The following is a 15,731-nucleotide window of genomic DNA, read 5'->3' as shown; positions in this document are numbered from 1 at the left end:
TTTTTGGCTCCTAACTTTTTTAGCTGGCTCCTAGATTCCAAGCAAATTTGTCAAACCTTGCTGTAAGAGTTTACAACCACTTTATTAAATACAGCAAGAGGGGCTAATATCAGAGTGCAGCTATCTTTTTGATTTCTGGATGGTGAGCAGAGACTGGCTACAAGATTTGGCATCCGGATTGATTGATTGATTGATAGTGTGTGTGTGTGTGTGTGTTATGAAATGACCTTAAGGCTGGGTTCACACTACTACACTACTTTCATCCTACTTTGCTCTGCTACATTGGTCCTACATTTATCCTACATTGGTCCTACATCCATCCTACTTTCATGAACAGGATACTACTTTGGTCCGACTTCAATGATATTCAATGGGCCTGAAGTAGGATCAATGTAGGACCAAAAGTAGTACAGGGAGCATTTTCAAAGTCGGACCAACTTGTGTAGGACGCTACAAGACGCTCTCATAGGGAAACATTGAACACAGAGCAAAGTAGGATGAAAGTAGTGTAGTAGTGTGAACCCAGCCTTATACATGTTTTGTAAGGATGAGCTCAGGCATGTCCGCAAGCCACACATGCAGAGCCTGCCAGGAATTAGGCACTGCAGCACGCTAATCGTAAGCAGCGAGACATTGTCCCGATGCGTGGCTGCTCACGTCTCACTGCTTGCGATTTAGTGCTCCGCAGTGCCGACTTACTGGCGCGCTCTGCACGTGCAGCTTGCAAACATGCCCGAGTTCATCCTTAAAGGGTCACTAAAGGCAACATTTTTTTATTTTTTTTTAAATAACAAACATGTTATACTTACCTCCACTGTGCAGCTCGTTTTGCACAGAGTGTCCCCTAACCCTGTCTTCTGGGGTCCCTCGACGGCTGTCTCGGCTCCTCCTCGCAAGAGCTTTCCACCTTCAGCGAGCTCGCATGGTAGAAAACTTTTGCGGGCACGCTCCCATGATACAGCGGCGGGCATAGCCGCCGACTGTATCACTCTGACCCGCCCCCCGGCGCGCCGAGTCATCTACTGTGATTGACAGCAGCACCAGCCAATGGCTGCGCTGCTATCAATCCGTCCAGCCTAGCCAATCAACAGCCAGGCTGGGAACCGAAGAGGATCACATGGACGCGCCCGGGACTTTCGAAGGGTCAGTTAAGTAAAACGGGGGCTCGGGGGGGGCCGGTACCATCGGATGTTTTTTCACCTTAATGCATAGGATGCATTAAGGTGAAAAAACATTTACCTTTACAACCCCTTTAACGTTTTGTACCATGGTTATGTATTCCAATCCATTCATTCATGCCAATAAAATGTCAACATACTATCAAACCTTAACAAGTCAACATCCTCATTTAAAGTCCCAAACCTCTTTTTTGTTTTACTTGAACCAGGGATGGAGGCAGACATACCTATGCGCTTCATATAAAGTCCCAAATACCCCTCCTATTCAGTTTAGGAAGAGGGGGTCTTGAGTGGTACTGTGGATTTGGATATGTTTACACCAAGGGATGTACTTTAGTCGGAGACAAGTTTCATAAATGAACTGGCAGCCTCTTTACAAATCAAGACTTGCATGTTTGTGCTCCCAAGGTACCCCTTAAAAGTTACCTGCACATTTGATATATTGCTCAGCAAGATCCATTTTAAAAATAAAAACAGAGAAACGAGATGGACAGCACAGTAATAAGTGTATTTTGTGAATAAAGGGATTCTGGGAGCCCCAACATAAGTGCCAAATAACCACATGCTGCCCCAAGGGTGCAGGTTGGACACAAGGGGCTAGATTCACATAGATTAGCGGATCTTTAGATCCGCGTAATCTATGTGATTTACGATCCACCGGCGCAATTTTGCGAGGCTAGTGCAGTATTCACAAAGCACTTACCTCCAAACTTGCGCCAACGGATCGTAACTCCCCCGGCGGAATTCAAATTCCGCGGCTAGGGGGAGTGTACAATTTAAATCAAGCGCGTCCCCGCGCCGATGGCGAAATTTCCCAGTGCGCATGCTCCAAATGACGTCGCTAGGACGTCATTGTTTTCGGCGTTAACGTCAATTACGGCCATCCGTATTCGCGACCGACTTACGCAAGCGACGTAAAAATTCAAAAGTCGGCGCGGGAACGATGGCCATACTTAACATTAGCTACCCCTCATATAGCAGGGGTAACTATCTGCTGGAAAAAGCCGAACTCAAACGACGTAAAAAAAAAAAGCGCCGGGCGTTCGTTTCTGAATCGGCGTATCTCCTCATTTGCATATTCGTCGCGAGTAAAAGACGAAACGCCACCTAGCGGACAGCGGAAGATTGCAGCCTAAGATCCGATGGCGTAAGTCACTTACACCTGTCGGATCTAAGGGAGATCTATGCGTAACTGATTCTTATGAATCAGTCGCATAGATCCGACCATCGGATCTCGGAGATACGCCGTCGTATCTCTTTGTGAATCTGGCCCAAGGTCTCTATACACATCTGAATCAGCCGACTTTGGTCTTGATACTCGTACCCGATATTTGAACCTTTTCTAATCCACTCCAAGGTTTACCTGTATAATGAGGCTTGATGAAGGTCCCTTAGGACCCCTAAAATGCGTTGGCTTTGTGATATACAAACATTGGCACTCCCCACCATGGGTGTGGTGCTCCATCCTTCCCTACTTTATTGGATGTCACATGGCGCTGTAGAACTTAGCTCCATTGCCACGTCCTATAGACAGCAATATCAGCTCTGCCTGTCAGTTCCTCTATAGCTGAGCATATTTATTAACCCAATCTGAGCATACACCGCCGGCACAATGACCACCATTTACTCCACCTGCCCCACTCGTATCAATTCATCACCAGGGAGGTTAGTGCAATGTGAGCGAGCTACTAAACACCCTCCCCTGTGCTGCTACACTGACATGAGAGATCTGCAAGAGCCAGCTGGAGGCTGACATCTTGTGGGAGGGGCTAATGCAGAAGGATGGCAGCCTATCAGAACCCTGACCAGCTCATGCCCGTTCGGTGGCAGAGACTTCAAGGTGACCAACGGGCCCCTTCCCCACCCTTCACAGGTTCGCCCTGGGTCATATTTCGGGTGTTTCGGATCACTCACCCTCTCACAAGCTAAAAATTGTCCCCCGACATCACATTGAGTTCCTCCCTCATCTCCTCTCAGTCCGCACACTTCCGCTTCCGCCCGCTGTCACATGACCGCTACAGTAGTGGATGAGAGAGGGGACAAGAGAAGAGGAATGAGAGAGCTACAAAGGGGGGGGGGCGGGGATAGAATGGAAGGGGGCATTGAGGGGCGGGGCCCAGCTGTGCGGGGCTATATTGTATTTACAGGGACCTGACTGCACCTGAGGAGCTTACACTCTATGTCACTTTTATATATCTCCGACATATGCCACAGTGCTGTACAGAGAACACTGGACCAGTCACATCAGTTCTTTTACTAGAGGAGCTTACGCTCTAATGTTCCCACCAGAGACACACACAGGGGCATATTATGAAACCAGTGGAATTGTGTGAAAGTTTAAAAATGGGCGCTGGGCATTAAAAAATAAAAAAATGTGGTGCATGAAGCGTGCCGCAGTGCAAAGTGGGCAAGGTTTAAATTGCGCTAAATATTGGGTGTGGCTTAACTGCTTGTTGACCAGCCGCAGCAGTTATACTGTGGCAGGATGGCTCGGCTGCTCAAATCGCCATAGGTGTACGTCGGGCTCGTACATGGCGATATTCTGGTCTCTAGCAGCGCGCCGCACACCCTTTAGCCAGTGGGGTAGCCAATCAGCGGGTCTGGCGAACTCGATGTCTGCCAGCTGCCCACGATCGTTCCCCACCGTGACAGAACGGGGATCTGCCAAAGTAAACAAGGCAGATCTCCATTCTGACAGGGGAGATCACACATCCTGTCTTTCTGCTATGCAGGAAGACGGATCTGTGTGTTGTCCCAAGCAGCCCATCCCCCCACACCGTTAGAAACACACAGAGGGAACACATTTAAACCTTTTAATCGCCCCTGATGTTAACCATTTCCCTGCCAGTGTCATTAGTACAATGTCAGTGCATATTTTTAGCACTTATCACTGTAATTAGGGTTGTCCCGATACCACTTTTTTAGGACCGAGTACAAGTACCGATACTTTTTTTCAAGTAGTCGCCGATGCCGAATACCGATACTTTTTTTAAATGTGTCCCCAAATGCAGCCATGTCCCCCCCATATGCAGCCATGTCTCCCACATATGCAGCCATGTCCCTCTAGCCATGTCCCTCACATATGCAGCCATGTCCCTCTAGCCATGTCCCTCACATATGCAGCCATGTCCCTCTAGCCATGTCCCTCACATATGCAGCAATGTCCCTCTAGCCATGTCCCTCACATATGCAGCAATGTCCCTCTAGCCATGTCCCTCACATATGCAGCCATGTCCCTCTAGCCATGTCCCTCACATATGCAGCCATGTCCCTCACATATGCAGCAATGTCCCTCTAGCCATGTCCCTCACATATGCAGCAATGTCCCTCTAGCCATGTCCCTCGATGCGGCGGCGCGATGCAGCGGCGGGGGGGGGGAAGTATTCTATTTAGGTATCGGGGGTATTTGCGCGAGTACGAGTACTCCCGCAAATACTCGGTATCGGTCCCGATACCGATACTGGTATCGGTATATGGACAACCCTAACTGTAATAATGTCACTTGTTCCCAAAAAAGTGTAAAAAAATGTCAGGTGTCCGATCTGTCCGCCGCAATGTCGCAGTCCCACTAAAAATCGCTCATCACTGCCATTACTAGTAAAAAAAATAAAAACAATAATAACAAAAATGCCATGAATCTTTCCCCTATTTTGTAGATGCAATAACTTTTGCGCAAACCAATTAATATGCTTATTGTTTTTGTTTTTTTTTACCAAAAATATGTAGCAGAATATATATTGGTCTAAATTTATGATTTTCTCCAGATACGGTATCTCTGAGTTGCGGCGTCGTATCTATGCGCCTGATTCATAGAATCAGTTACGCATAGATTTCCCTAAGATCCGACTGGCGTAAGTGTCTTACACCGTCGTAACTTAGACTGCATATTTACGCTGGCCGCTAGGTGGCGCTTCCGTCGATTTACGCAAGGAATATGCTAATTAGGTAGATACGCTGATTCACAAACGTACGTACGCCTGGCGCATTTTTTTTACATTGTTTACGTTAGGCTTTTTCCGGCGTAAGGTTGCTCCTGCTATATGAGGCGTACGCAATGTTAAGTATGGACGCCGTTCCTGCGTCGAATTTTGAAATTTTTACGTTGTTTGCGTAAGTCGTTCACGAATAGGGCTGGACGTAATTTACGTTCATGTCTAAAGCATTGACAATTGGCGGCGGAATTTCGAGCATGCGCACTGGGATTCTTTTACGAACGGCGCATGCGCCGTTCGTAAAAAAACGTCAAATACGTGGGGTCACACTAAATTTATATAAAACACGCCCACATCATCCAAATTTGAATTAGGCGGGCTTATGCCGGAGCACATACGTTACGCCGCCGTAACTTAGGGCGCAAGTTCTTTCTGAATACGGAACTTGCGCCCCAATTTACGGCGGTGTAACGTATCGGAGATACGTTACGCCCGCACAACATTACGCAGGGCTATCTGAATCTAGCCCTTTGTTTTTTCTACATGCTGAAAAATGTCGTTTTTTACATGCCGAAAAATTATCGTGTGTACACGGCAGTAGAGTCAGGCCCCTTCCACACAGTTGGAGTCCACCTGCTCAGCAGGGAATCGGTCTGCTGAGCAGGGGATGGCTGGTCTACCTGTATGTCCACTTCACTTAGGCAGAGTGAACACAGAAACAGCTTGCTCACCTTAACCACTTCATTACTGGGCACTTAAACCCCCTTTGTGCCCAGACCAATTTCCAGCTTTCATCGCTGACGCATTCTGAATGACAATTGCGCGTTCATACAACACTGTACCCAAATTATATTTTTATAATTTTTTTCCCACAAATAGAGCTTTCTTTTGGTGGTATTTGATCATCTCTGCGATTTTTATTATTTTTGCGCTATAAAAAAAAAAAAGACAGAAAAAACAAAACAAAAACACAATGGGCCAGATTCACAAAGAGTTACGCCGGCGTATCAGTAGATACACCGACTTAACTCGCAATCTAAGCCTGTCGCATGTTTAAGTGTATGCTCAAACTGAGATACACTTAACGACAAAATACACTTAAACCTACCTAAGATACGACAGCCTGCGCCGTCGTATCTTAGGGTGCAATATTTCCGCTGGCCGCTAGGTGGCGCTTCCATTAAGTTCGGCATAAAATATGCAAATTAGTAGATACGCCGATTCACGAACGTACGCTTGCCCGTCGCAGTAAAGATACGCCGTTTCCGTAAGAAGTATGCCGGCGTAAAGATAAAGCTGCCCCCTAGGTGGCGTATCCTATGTTAAGTATGGCCGTTGTTCCCGCGTCAAAATTTTGAAATTTTACGTCGTTTGCGTAAGTCGTCCGTGAATGGGGCTGGACGCCATTTACATCCACGTCAAAACCAATGACGTCCTTGCGACGTCATTTAGAGCAATGCACGCCGGGATTTTTTAGGGATGGCGCATGCGCAGTTCGTTTGGCGCGGGGACGCGCTTCATTTAAATGAAACACGCCCCCTACCCGCCGAATTTGAATTCCGCCGGGTGATTTACACTACGCCGCTGCAACTTTACAGGCAAGTGCTTTGTGAATAAAACACTTGCCTGAAAAACTTGCGGCGGCGTAACGCAAATCAAGTACATTACGCCTGCCCAAAAATACGCCCATCTACGTGAATCTGGCCCAATATTTTTACTTTTTGTTATAATAATATCCCAATTTGTTTTTAAAAAAATAAAAATTTCCCTCGGTTTAGGTCGATACGTATTCTTCTACATATTTTTTTTTTTTTAAATCGCAATAAGCGTATATTGATTGATTTGCGCAAAAGTTATAGCGCCTACAAAATAGGGGATAGATTTTTTTTTTATTATTATTTTTTACTAGTAGTGGCGGCGATCTGCAATTTTTTTTTTTGGACGTATCGGACACTTTTGACACAATTTTGGGACCATTCACATTTATACAGCGATCAGTGCTACAAAAATGCACTAATTACTATATAAATGTGACTGGCAGGGAAGAGGTTAACACTAGGGAGACTGGGAGTTCCATCTGGTCAACCTTAAAAACTGACAGGTAGACCCGGTCTGCCCCCCATGTTTTTTTTTTTTTTACTGTTGGCATGTTGGGGTAGATTCACGTACCTTTTGCGGCGGCGTATCTCCAGATACGCCGCCGTAATTTGAAATTCGCGCCCGCGTATCGTTACGCCGATTCTTAAAGGCAGTTACGCTGAAAAAATAGGCTTCCTCCACCGACGTAACTTGATTGCGGCGGCGTAGAATTGTGTGCAATATAACTTTGGCCGATAGGGGCGCTTCCGTTGTTGTCGGCGTAGAATATGCTAATTTCCTAGATACGCCGATTCACAAACGTACGTGCGCCCAGCGTTCGTTTTTAACGTCGTTTGCGTTAAGGCTTTTTCGGCGTAACGTTGCTCCTGCTATTAGGAGGCGCAGCCAATGTTAAGTATGGACGTCGTTCCCGCTTCGAAATTTGAATTTTTTACGTCGTTTGCGTAAGTCGTTCGCGAATAGGGCTGGACGTAATTTACGGTCACGTCGAAACCAATACGTTGTTGCGCCGTACTTGGAAGCAATGCACACTGGGATATGTACACGGACAGCGCATCACGTCAATCACGTCAGGTCATCATAAATTTACATAAAACACGCCCCCATCCACATTTGAATTACGCACGCTTACCCCGGCCCCTTTTACGCTACGCCGCCGCAACTTATGGAGCAAGTGCTTTGTGAATACAGCACTTGCTCCTGTAACTTACGGCGGCGTAGCGTAAATACGATACGCTGCGCCGCCGTATCATTGCGCGGACATACGTAAATCTACCCCCTTTTCTTGTTTTGTTTGTTCATTCTTGCATTACATTACAAAATCACACAACATTTTAATAAAGGTCTTTATTTCATTTGTAAATAACTTTTCTGTGCTCCATACCAGAAATAATTTTTTAGCGTTCTTATAAACAAAGGAAAATTTATTATCATACTTACCGTAATTTTCCTTTCCTGATGGACTCCATGGCAGCCTACGTGTGGGTTAATCCCGCCTCCTCTCCATTGATAGGACCTCATACCCATAAAGGTTTACTCACCGCCCAGTACTGGTGTTCCGTAACTATCCCGACTCCATAATTTCAGGGTGGGAACTCCGTCTGCCATGGAGTCCATCAGGAAAGGAAAATTACGGTAAGTATGATAATAAATTTTCCTTTTTCCTGACTGACTCCATGGCAGCCTACGTGTGGGAAATAACTAGCCAGACCACACGGGTGGGTATGCTGAACAAAAAATAAATTTTAATTTGTCCCGTCAACTGACAAAACTGATAAACCAAAATTCACAGAGGAAAGAGATGCAGGCTCAACACAGTAATGAGACATAAAAGTATGTATAGAAGACCAAGAGGCCGCTCTGCAGATGACATCTGGAGCCACGTGACGAGCTGCCGCCCAGGAAGCTGCCATCCCTCTGGTAGAGTGAGCTGTCACCACTTGCGGAGGAGCCAAGCCCTTCGCCCTGTAAGCCTGCTGAATTGTCTGAACGATCCAGGCCGCGATTGTTCTGGCAGAAGCCTTTTTCCCCTTGTTACTGCCTGAGTGCAGGATAAACAAATGATCTGAACGTCTAAAGGGGGACGTCATCTGGATGTATTCAGAAAGGATCTTGCCCATGTCTAGAGGGTGAGTCTCATTGGAATCCGAAGACCTGAAGGTAGGAAGGACAACTTCTTGATTCTCATGAAAGACAGAAGAAACTTTCGGATTTGAACCCAGCATGGGTATCAAAACCACCCGATCCGGGAAGAAGGTCAGGAATGGCTCTTTGTGACCAAGAGACCCAATCTCCGACACTCTTTTGGCCGAGGTGATAGCGACCAAGAATGCCACTTTAGCTGAAAAGTCCTTTATAGAGGACGGGGAAGGCCCCGACGTACTGAGTCCACTCAGAAAATCCAGGACTAGTGGGAGATCCCACTTGGGAAATCTTGGCTTCCTTTGAGGTTTCAACCTTGATGCCCCTCGAAAGAATTGTTTGACTAGTGGGTGTACTGCCCACGAAATTCCAGAGAAGGCCGACAGAGCCGAGATTTGAACTCTCAGTGAACTTACGGATAAGGGAAGATCTAACCCCGTTTGGAGAAAACTCAATACATCTTGGATTTCTGGATTCCTAAAGGACCTGCCTGAGACCGTAGAGAATTCCACAAATTTAGCCCAAATTCTTCCGTAGACTTTATTCGTGCTTCCCCTTCTCGAGCTCATCAGCGTGGAGATCACTCTAGAGGCGCAACCAAGGGATTCCAGCCTCTCCCTCTCAAGAACCAGACCGTCAGTTTCATCAGAGCCGGACAAGGGTGTAGGAGTGAACCCTGAGAGAGAAGGTCCGGTCTGACTGGTAGAGGTACTGGGTCCCGGTAGCTCAGTTGGACCAGGAGAGGGAACCATGGTCTGTTCGGCCAGTAGGGGGCCACTAGTGTCACCTCGACCTCTTCTGCTTGAAGTCTCTGTAGAAATCTCAGAATTACTGGGATCGGGGGAAAAGCATATGCTCTCTGAAAACTCCACCGATCCGTCAAGGCATCCGTCCCGATCGCCTGACTGCAATGACCTCTCGAGTAGAACTTCTCCATTTTGGTATTGTGCTGTGAAGCAAAAAGATCTACTTGGGGACTGACTCCCAGAGACAAGATCCATTGGAATGTTTGGATGTGGAGAGACCACTCGTTGATGTCCACCTGAGTGCGAGAAAGAAAGTCTGCCTGGGAGTTCTGTATTCCGGGAATAAAGACTGCTGTCAGGTTGACCAGGTTTTCCTGTGCCCACTTCATGATGGGTTCGACTTCCCGTAGAAGAGACGAACTCCGTGTCCCTCCTTGCCTCTTGACATAGGACACTGCTGTGGTATTGTCCATCCTCAACAGTACCGACTCTCCCTTCAGGAGTTGGGAGAAGGACTGGAGGGCACACCAGGCTGCTCGAAGCTCTAGGATGTTCGAGCCCGGATTGCGGAGGCGAGCATCCCATCTGCCCTGTGCCATGTTTGTACCACACAGGGCCCCCCAGCCGTAGCCACTGGCATCGGTCGTCACTGTGACCCAGGAGACCGGGGCAATGGAATGACAATTTCGTAGATTTTTTGGCTGGAGCCACCAAAAGAGGCTGTTCCTCATGGAAGTTGAGATGCGAATCTGCTGATTCTTGTTGCCTGACTTCCACTGCTTGAGGAAGCCGGACTGGAAGGGACGTAGTCTCCATAATGCCCATTTCACCATGGGGGTTGTGGAAACCATTGTTCTGATGATTTTTAGACACTGGAATGCCTTCAGGTGGTGGGTGTCTAACGCTCGAGAAATCCTCTCTTGAACCACAGGGATCTTTTCCACCGCAAGAGAGATGGTTTTCTTCACTGTGTCGAACTGGGCTCCCAGATATACTAGGTATTGAGTTGGTTCCAAATGGCTTTTCGTTAGGTTCAGGAGCCAACCGAATTCGGACAGGATCGAGATTACCTGATCTCTTTGCGCTAAGAGCTGTGTCTTGTCCTGGGCTAGGACAAGGAGGTCGTCTAGATAATGATAAAGTCTTATCTTTTTCAGTCTGATAAAGGCCACCACTGCCAATAGGGTTTTGGTGAAGACTCGTGGTGAGGTTGTCAGCCCAAAGGGTAGGCACACGAATTGAAGGTGTTCTTGCCCAACGTGGAACCTGAGATATTTCTGTAGCTCGATTGCCACCGGAACGTGGAAATAAGCGTCCTTCAGATCTATCGAGATCATCCAATCGCCTGGCTGTATGGCTTGCTGGATTGTCGACAGAGTTTCCATCTTGAACCTTCTGTGTTTTATAAATTTGTTTAGATAGGTCAAATCTATGACTGGACGCCAAGCACCGCTTTTCTTCTGTACCAAGAAGAGGGGGGAGTATATTCCATGAAACTGTTCGTCCTTTGGGACGCATACTACTGCTCCTTGGGATTTGAGTAGATCCACATACGTTAGAAGAACCTGTCTCTGTTCCGCTGACTTTGGGAGAAGGGTGGAAATGAACCTTGGAAGAGGAATGCTGGAGAACGACCATGTGTGGCCTGATGTTATTGTTTTGATGACCCAAAAGTCTGTGATCGAGGCCGCCCAAACGTGCCGAAAGAGGAGCAGTCGAGCTCCCACCCGATCCGCTTGGGCGGGCGTTGTTTCAAAAGGACTTAGGCTGATCGCGTCCACTCGACGCTTGGTTAGAAAACGCTGGTTTGCGAAAGGATGCACGGCCTCTACCCCAGTTTCTTCTGAAGTTCCCGCCAGGTCTGTAGGCGCGAGCCTCTCTAGTGCGGTCCGGACTATACCTTCTGAATTGCAGTTTCTTCTTACCGGACTGACGCCTGTCCTGGGGGAGAAAACCCGATTTACCACCTGTAGCTTTAGAAATGGCGTCATCCAGCTTGTTGCCAAACAAGGATGATCCCTCAAAGGGAATCTTACACCAATTTTGTTTGGACGATGGGTCAGCGACCCAGGGGCGCAACCACAAGGCCCTTTTGGCTGTGACAGAGGACAGCATAATTCTTGCCAATAGGCGAATTAAATCAACGGATGCCTCCCCCAGAAAGGCAACTGCTAGTTTAAGTTCTGAAGTAGCAGAACTTCTGGCCAGCTCTTCAGAGACACCCTTAAGGAAGGAGTCCACATTTTCCGTCCAGGCCTCCATTGCTTTGGATAAAGCTGCCAAGGCCAAAGCAGGTTTGCAGGCTGTACCAGCCAGACCGTAGATTCTTTTGAGGTCTTGATCCATCCTCCTATCAAGACCGTCCTTGAAGGACACTGAATCAGCCAATGGCAGTGTAACATGTTTGGCCAGTCGTGTCACTGCTGCGTCTACCACAGGAATATTCTCCAGGTGTTTAACGTCATCTGCTTTGAAGGGATACAGTCTGGAGGCCTTGTTGGCCATAGAGGACCTCTTGTCCACTCTACTCCATTCTTCTTCAAAGATGCCCTTCAATTCTGTTAACAACGGAAAACTTGGGCGTTCCTTCCCCAGGCGTTTGAAATATTTCTTTTGCTTAGCTGGAGAAGTAGATTGCTCTTCCCACAAGAGAGCCTCTTTGATTGCTTTGATAAGTGGTGTCACTTGGGAGAAGTCGAACTCTAGACTCTCCTCATCGCTTTCCGGTTCACCCTCCTGGGAATCTGGAGAAGCAGCGCGAGGCTGGGAAGGACCGAGATCCTCAAGGACCTCAATGGCCGGAGAACCAGACCTGACGGTACCGGTTTGACTTTGCGTGTGGGAGACATTCTCTCTCAAAGATTTTTGTACCACACGTTCCACAAGAGACTCGATACGACGATCTTCAGTCTCCTTTTCCCCAACCGCCAGGGCGTAGCATTGGTCACATAATGATTTGCCCTCCGGGACATAAGTATCACATCCCCAGCAAGCTCTGTGATCAGAGCGGCTTTCGTGGCGGTGGGAGCGGTGTCTGGAGGAGGAATGGGAACTTCTCCTCTGATGGGAAGATGTAGACGGAGATCTTCGTTTACTCTTTGATTTAGATTTAGAAGAGGAACGATGATGCGGCCTGGCAAGGTCTGCGGACTGGATAGCGGCATAAGGATCAGGACCGGAAGGGCTAAGGAAAAAATGAGACATATGTATAGGGGGAATAAGTCAGATATAAAACATACAAAGTGTGAATTCCACCCCTATGCCCCCCTCACCCGCACATACCTTGTGCGTGAGGGCTGGCCACCTGTAGACGGTGACTGGTCCGTGGTTTCTTGGACCTGCATAGTATTGTGATATATATATCCAAACAACTGAAAAGATCCTAAGATGCCAGATAAAAAAAAAAAATGACAATATAAGAGTACTGCCCCTTTAAGAAGAAAAAACATTTTAAAACCATATAGAAAAAATTTAAAAATGCTATGCAAGAAAATAAATACATTTTAAAAATTAATTAAAAAAATTAATCTATGCAGCATTTAAAATACCAGCAAAGCATATAAGCATATAAGCAAGTGGGATAACAGAGAGGATCTATGCCTATAGCATAGGCAGATCCCTCACTGACCTGGTAGAGTGACACAGGATCAGCTGCTCGCCTGTCAGGAAGAACCCCAATGTACATAGGCGAGCAGCTGATTTTTAAATCCCCCGCCGATGACGTCAGACGCTGCCCACGTACGCGCCTGCGCAGTGGTGAATGGCTCAACGGCGCCTGCGCGGCCGCCGCGAGTCCCGTCCGACTGCGCATGCGCGAACCAAGCCTCGCTCTGGGATTGGGCACTGCGCATGCGCGAAGGGCTCTGGTGCTCACACCAGGAAGAGAACAAACGGCGCTGGAACGCAGAAGCGCTCCAGCCGCCATACAGGCAGAAAAACACACATGGAAACACACAACACATAGGTGACTGCCATGGAAATAGAGATAAGACCTTGCCAGCCAGGAAGTCCGGATCTTCAGCACACGCAGCTACTACCGCACAGCGGAGGGGAAGTTGCTGCAAAGCTCTCCACCCGCCCATGGCTGGGATCCGAGCTGCACCGCTTAAAGTGTGCCATCCTATTTCAAGTAAGTCCTTGTTTTGCACAAATCTGAATTTCCTAAAGTTGGTCCATGGAGGAGGACAAAAAAGGAACACCAGTACTGGGCGGTGAGTAAACCTTTATGGGTATGAGGTCCTATCAATGGAGAGGAGGCGGGATTAACCCACACGTAGGCTGCCATGGAGTCAGTCAGGAAAATACAAATTGCAGAAGTTCATACATATAATAATGTTAGATTGTATCTAACCCCAAACACCGATACAAAATATGTTGCTGTACTTGTTCCTGTATGATGAAAAATCTTTTCTTTTTTTTATTTCTTTCTTTCAGTGAAATCATGCCTGACAATCCTTCCAGCAGGGGATGTCCACGAGTACTTTCTGTTCTGGGGTGAAAACACTCAGGTGTCCGTTTAATAAACCGAGAAGTTTTTTCTCAGTTCAGTTCTCGGTTCAGTTCTCGGCAGTTCTCAGAGGAAAATTATCTCCTCTTCAGCCGGTTTAATAAACTGAGAACTTCAGTTCTCAGAGGGAGAACAGAGGAGAAGTGTTTCCTCTGAAAACGGCCGAGATCTGTGTAAAAGTGGGTGAGATATTGTGAGATTACAGTGCAGCCGAGTTCAAAAAGTGAAACTAAAGTTTAAAAGAACATGTAATTACATGTTTTCAGACATGTGATAACTATATATATCCTGTGAGAGAGTGGGTAACCGCTCAAAGAGAACCAGGTGATCTGATTCCTGTGGTCCGAGCCAAGGGTGCAGGCAGTGCAATCAAAATGCAGGTTAGGATGAAGGAAAAAAGCTGGGACAGCCGCACTCCAAAAAAACTCCTCCTTTAATTAAAAATCACAAAATACATGCCACAGCAAAAAACAGCACAACAAAAGAAAAGCTGACGTTTCGCACTATGCCTAAGGCATAGTGCGAAACGTCAGCTTTTCTTTTGTTGTGCTGTTTTTTGCTGTGGCATGTATTTTGTGATTTTTAATTAAAGGAGGAGTTTTTTTGGAGTGCGGCTGTCCCAGCTTTTTTCCTTCATCCTAACCTATATATATCCTGTATATATACACACGTGTGTGTGTGTGTGTATATATATATATATTACACACACACACATGTATACAGTAGATATGTGCATTCCCGTTCGTACGAATGTTATTTTCGTATGAAAATGTTAATTTTCGTACCCGCAGAATAATGTTTACATACGAAAAAATTTAAGCACCAAAATACGAAAACGACAGGATTACGAATGAGTCGCATAACGAACAACCGCAAATACGAACGAACGATCCGACGAAAATACGACAAAACGAAAACGGCAAAAGAACGAATATGACATCTATAACAAAAGACTTGCATTCTGTATTTTGTTTGAATCCTTGTTCTGTTCGTATTTTGATTTTCAGTCGTATGTTCAAATGACATCTAACAAAAGATTTTCATTCTGTATTTTGTTTGAATCCTTTTTCTGTTTGTATGTTCATATGACATCTATAACAAAAGATTTTCATTCTGTATTTTGTTTGATTCCTTTTTCTGTTTGTATGTTCATATGACATCTTATAACAAAAGATTTCTATTCTGTATTCTGAATTCCTTTTTTCTGTTCGTAATTTGGTTTCAAAATACAGAATGCAAATCTTTTGTTATAAGATGTCATTTTCGTTTTTTTGAATGGGCAGTGAGTGTAGTTAGTTAGTGAAGCAGCTTCTCTTTTGTGCTGAGTACAGTAGTACAGTAGAGCCAAATAAATGTATGGGGCTTAACAATAGTTAATATGGATGATCCGCGTGTTGAAAGTGCCGCGAATCCCGCGATATATTTCCGAAAGTACAAAATGACGAAAATTCACGAAAATTATTGTCTAACAAGTAACGAACATGAATTAAACAGAATAACGAACCATCCCGCATGTACGAAAATAAAACGGTAACCAAAATATGAAACGATCGGAATACGAAAAAATCGCGTCGTACGAAAAACGAACGGGAACGAACAGGAAAACGGGCGTCTTACGAAAAACGAA

The 15,731-nt window shown here is 46.3% G+C and overlaps 1 protein-coding gene across 1 annotated transcript in view; it reads right to left on the bottom strand.

Annotated features, from left to right (window-relative positions):
* C2CD5 (C2 calcium dependent domain containing 5) overlaps positions 1–3,219 on the bottom strand; it is a 151,900-nt gene extending 148,681 nt beyond the window's left edge. The window contains 1 exon segment of the mRNA XM_040345428.1: positions 3,093–3,219. The gene's annotated coding sequence lies outside the window, so the exon portion shown is untranslated.
* Between the last annotated feature and the right edge of the window lie 12,512 nt (positions 3,220–15,731).

This window comes from Rana temporaria, chromosome 3 (genome assembly GCF_905171775.1).
Source record: "Rana temporaria chromosome 3, aRanTem1.1, whole genome shotgun sequence".
NCBI classification, from domain to species: Eukaryota; Metazoa; Chordata; class Amphibia; order Anura; family Ranidae; genus Rana; species Rana temporaria.
This window is presented reverse-complemented; position numbering and strand designations above follow the sequence as displayed.